This window comes from Pteropus alecto, unplaced genomic scaffold (genome assembly GCF_000325575.1).
Source record: "Pteropus alecto unplaced genomic scaffold, ASM32557v1 scaffold454, whole genome shotgun sequence".
In the NCBI taxonomy this organism is placed as follows: domain Eukaryota; kingdom Metazoa; phylum Chordata; class Mammalia; order Chiroptera; family Pteropodidae; genus Pteropus; species Pteropus alecto.
The window spans coordinates 298958-304610 of record NW_006434901.1 but is presented as its reverse complement, the minus strand read 5'-3'; positions in this window follow the sequence as shown (position 1 = coordinate 304610).

The following is a 5653-nucleotide window of genomic DNA, read 5'->3' as shown; positions in this document are numbered from 1 at the left end:
TAGAGAGAGGATTCTATACTTTTTCTGTTTTCTCTTGTCTGCATCTAAAACATTTTTAGCCACTTAGTCCTGTCTCTTGATATTTCTGGTGTGTGTGTGTATGTGTGTGTGTGTGTGTGTGTGTATTTTTAATCAAATAGTGAACCTAGTGAACAAGAATTTTAGAAGCTCTAGGTGCTATTTTTCTCCAAATTAACCAATTATATAGTATTAACCAATGTTACCCCAATAAACTTAATTTTAAAAAAATAAAAAATAAAAATAAGAAATAAAAAATTTCTTATTTCAGGGAGACACAAATCAGACTCTTCAATATTTTATCTTATTACAATGGCCTTAGAAAAAACAGTTTCGCTTCTCAGTATCTATATTTACTCATTTTAAATATACATCCTAGTTTTCCTGTGTGCCTACTGGGTACTATGTAGTATAACTGGGTACTATGTAGTATAACTGGGTATAGTCTGGTCAGGTCCAGATTGTTTAATCTGTTACTCTTCCAATAACTTCTCATTAACCTCCTACATTCGTTCATTAAGCAAATATTATCGAAACTGTACTGTGTTCCTAGAGCATGTCTTCGGAGTTTGCATTTTAATTGAACAGCAGTAAATATAATAAATTACATAGTACAGTGCTGCCTAATAGAACTTTCTGTAATTCTGAAAATGTCCTGTAATATCTGCATTGTTCCGTATGATAGACGGCAGCCACTTGTGGCTATTGAACATTTTGAATGTAGCTATTAGTACTGAATATTTTTAAAATTTGATTTAAATTTTGATTTAATTAAAATTTACATTTAAATGGCCACATGTGGTTAGTAGAACTATATGGAACCATGAAAAATATTAAAGCTGGTAAGTTTTATGAAGAAAAAGTAAAATAAAACCAGAACAGGGTAAGGGGAGTGCTATAGGGAGGTGAGTCAAAGAGAGATTAGAATTATCAATAGGTTAATTAGAGTAAATCTCATTGAGAAGGTGACAATTGACATGACAAAGATCTAAAAGAAGGAGAGAGTTGGCCAAGATAATATCTGGGGAGGAAAACAGTTCATGCATATTTCATGCAAAAATTCTTTTTGATGAATTTGTCCCCTGGTATGTTGAGGTGAAATCTGCATCCCAATACCTTCAAACCACTGAGTCTAGTTCTTTTTCTTATCTACTTTCTTTTCAAAATGACAATCCCTTCAAATATTTGAAGACCACTTATCATGCTTACAGTTTTGCTTACTCCTTACTAAATTTCCTAATGATATATTTGTTGGTCTATTTATTTTATTATTCAAAAAATCATTTTTTTAAAAAACATTAAGTCTCCCCCACAAAGAGGTAGCCTATAGATCATGTATATAGGAAAAAGAGTTCAAAATTGATAATGGAGAAAATATGTGTTGTTAAGAGTCAGTAAAAATAGAGTCAGGAGGCCACAGAGGAAATGGGGCCTGTGAACATCTCGTCTCAGTTCTTCAAAATAATGTTAAGTTGCTGACCTTAACATTATGTTGCTAAACCCAGCTCAAGGCTGAACCTCAAACATCCTGGATCAACAATTGCTACATGGGCATATATGGACTTTACTTCGTCTTCATCATGGTAACCAGACCATCTGTAATCTTCACCTTGAAAGGAATCAATCTGTTATTGGTTCTGGGGAGTCTTCGAACTCCTGGACCTTGATTCTTGGGGTCCAGTCAACAAAGGATTGAAGGCAGATGCCCAGCAACTTCATGCGAGCTAACTTTATTGAAAGCAAAATTATATCCTTAGAAAGGAGAGTAGGCTGCCAAAAGTGGTCAGCCCCAAAGTACAGTGAAGGTAAACTCTCAGATGGGTAAGCGAGCAGGCTCAAGAGAGAGCTGCTGCATCATACTGTCGTGGGTTTGAGGATTTTATCCATTATTCTAAGAGGCGAAATAGTCATGATTTGGGGTGGTCCCTTCGTGGAAAGAAGGTGGTTTTATCCTGAATCAGGATAAAACCCTTTCCTTGCCACATTTGGTCTATTTGGAACTGTCATGGCAAAAAGTGCATGTTGAGTACAGCCTTAACTGCAATGCTAATTTATTATAATGATTGTATAATGAAGCAAAGGTGAATTCTAGGTCACACCAGCTGTCCTTAGCATGTCTTTGTTGGGGACTTTCCCTATCCCCTTTGTTTTTCGCTTTAGTAGTAAGTTTTAAACCACAAAACTGCTTCACCACATCAAAGCTATTGTTCAAGGCTGTTTTTCATTTTACTGGCTCTAGGGAGGGGCCCTAATGTAACTCCTACCTCAAATCCATTTCAATGACCAGCATCCTCCATTTACATAATGAACCTATCCAATCCCTGCTGACCTAGTCAACATCCCTCATTTACTTGGAAGATCTAATGGTAACAACAGTTGCGGTTTTTGCCTTTATAAACCCTGCCTTTCTTTGCTCTCTTCGGAGCACAATTTAGGTTGCTACCTGAACCTGTGCCTCCCAGATTTCAATCCTTCCTTTGCTCAAATAAATGCTTTTTATTCTTTATTACAGACTAAAACTTTTTTTAGTTAACAAAATATATCAAAAGACTATCCTCCATCTAAAAGAAGGTCATAGAATTTTAGCATCATTTTATTTTAATATATTCTCCCAAATTGCATTTCAAATTGTTTAGACTTATGTACACACACAACAGGATTATAGGAACATACCTTTTCCCAGGAACCCTCATCAATATATATATTTTCTAATTTCTGAATGATTACTAATCAATGGTTGCACATAATCTCAGTGTTACTTTTAATTTGCCCTTTGTGGAATTGACTGTCACTTCATGCATTTCTTTGTAACTTAAATTTCCCTTTCTTTGATTATCTGTTCTTTTTTCTTGCCTATATCTTCATTCACTTACTCCTGCTTTCCTTTTTGATTTGTAATAATTTCTTAAATTATATAAAATCTAAATATATATATATTTCTCTCTTCCTATTCAATTATTCAAATTGTTTAGATTTTCTTTTTTTTATGTATATGGTTAATTTTAATGAAGCTATATTTATCAATCTTTTCCTTCAAGTTTTTTGCTATTTGTGTCTGCTTAAAAATACATTTTTTGTAACCTAAGATCATAAATATATTCACGTATGTTTAATATGTTTAACCTTTGTGTTTCATTTTAAATTAATTTTTCTAAAGGATCTGGGAAAGGCATCAAACTTTTTTTTTCCATAGTAGTAAACTGGCCTGCACTCTATGCAATAGCCTGCGCTTTCTCTTAGAATTTGAGATGTACTTTTTCTCATACAATAAATTCATTATATACATGGATCTATTTCTAGATTCTATTTTACTCTACTTATTATTTTGTGTAGTCCTGCATCAGTACCATACTACAGCCTTGTTTTCGTTTCCTATTACTGCATTCACAAATTATCACAAATTTAGTAGCTTAACACAACGCAAATTTATTATCTCACAGTCATGAAGGTCAGAAGTCTAACATGGATCTCAGTGGGCTAAACCCAAGGTGTCAGCAGGGCTGCATTCTTTCCTGGAGACTAGGGGAGAATCCTTTTCCTGCTCTTTGCAGTTGGCAGAATTCCGTTCTCTGCATTTATAGGACTGAAGTTTTATTTCCTTGTTGGCTGACAGCTGAGGGCTGTTCCCAGCTTCTAGAAGCTGCAGCATTTCTTGACTCATGGTCCTGTACCTCAGTTTTCAAAGCCAGCAATTTCACGGCAAGTCCCTGTCACACTTCAATCTCTTCTCCTTTTTCCGTCTTATATTTCTGACCCACTTAGGAAAGGGTCTCCTCTAATAATGACATATCAGTTTGGTGCAGATAACCTGGATAATCTTCTCATTTCAGTGTCTTTTATCTTTTCATCATATCTACAAAGTTCCTTTTGCCATGTAAGGAAACATATTCACAAAGGGGCCTGTCTTTGTTTATCTTTATAAATCATCTTGCCTAATCATTCACGTTTACTCAACTACAGGAAATCAAATCAGCTTATCTAGTTCTAGGAAGAATCTTGCTGTGATCTTGATATTTTTTATTTTAAATCTAATGATTACTTTGAGAAAACCTGGCATCTTTATATTTAATTTTTCCAGCAATAAAAAGAGAATAGCTTTCCTCTTTTAAGGTCTTCCTTTAGGTTCCTCAGTAATCTTTCATTGCTTTCTCCATAAAGATCGTTCATTCTTCTTATTAATTATAATATAATTATTACTCTTGGTTCTCAGAACTCATTACCAGCCACTCCAGGTTGAAAATTCAATGGTTTGAATTCCTACGAAAACTAGTGGGGAATGTAAAAGTGGAAATTCTCCAGTTTCAGGGAAGAGGTTATCTCCAGGCACCATGTCCTAGGGAGAGCAGTAACTCAATTGCAGGGAGGTGATATCCCCAGGCTCCAGCCCCAGGGGGAAGCGCAACATTCCAAGGCAAAGGTAATAAAACTGTCTATTAGGCCCTGTTTGCTGGGAGTTCCCCTGAATACATTTATCTGTGTACAAAGAGTTAACGACTAACTTCTGCTTCTTTGTAATCTGTCATTCAAAGATGTAGTAAAAAACCTTATAAGCGGCCTGCTCGGGAAGCTCGGGGCTGATCTCCTCTAACCCTGCGTGGTAGAGAGTCAGTCGCCGGCCGGCTAATAAAGGCTCATAATTAATCTCAATTGGCTCCGTGGGTCTCAGAATCATTCGCGCCACAACAAGAGAAGCACTTTTTTTGGCCATAACTTCTTAAAATGATTCTTACCAGTCTATAGGAAAACTGTTAATTTTGTTAGTTCTTCTTTACACAGCAAACTTAATCAATACACTGCTGATATATAAAAGCTTGTCAATTGATTCTTTTGTTTTTTACTCAGGATACAAGCACTCTGCAAATTATAAACACCTATACTTTTTTGTTGTAATTACTTAAATCTATTTTTATCACGTTTTATTGTAATTATAAGCACAACCACTTTAATGGAGAAGAACAAATGAGGTATGCTTGCTATTTTCTTGACTTAAACAAAAAAATACCTTACATTTCACTATGATTCATAACATTCACAACAATCTTCTGGTTGATATGCCTTATCATACTATGAATCAAAAGGGGACCTGGATGTTCAGTACCAAGAGGAAAAGATTGTGCAGGTCCTTTTGGCTTTCTTCACAACGGTCTTTTTTTTCTTCTTCTTGACAGAATCCCACTTTTCTGTTTGTTCATGTTTGTTTTTTAAAGAAAGAGGCACAGCTTCATTTTTTAGGTAAAGTGAGACTGGCTGCATACTCTGGGATTCACTGGAGAAAGTAAATAATTATAGTCTCTTTTCTTTCATTACTTATAATTTAAATTTGTGTTTAGGACCCAATCCTGACATATGGAATTAGCTGAGTGGATTTAGGATAAGATTTGCCAGTCTTTTTTTTTTTCAGCATTCGGTTAAGCAGAGTCCACTTACAAAAAGCACAAACCTTTCAAAACTCTGTTGTGCTCCAAAGGCTTCAAACATCAGCTTTTGTTTTTTATCTGAATTTATACTTATTCTCAGTGGAAGGGCTGCTCTGACACAAATTACTAATTATATCTGGAGGCCAACATTTGTGCATAAAAATTTAATATCTCCATCCACTAAAAATCAAAAGCAACTTTTATTTTATTATTAAATA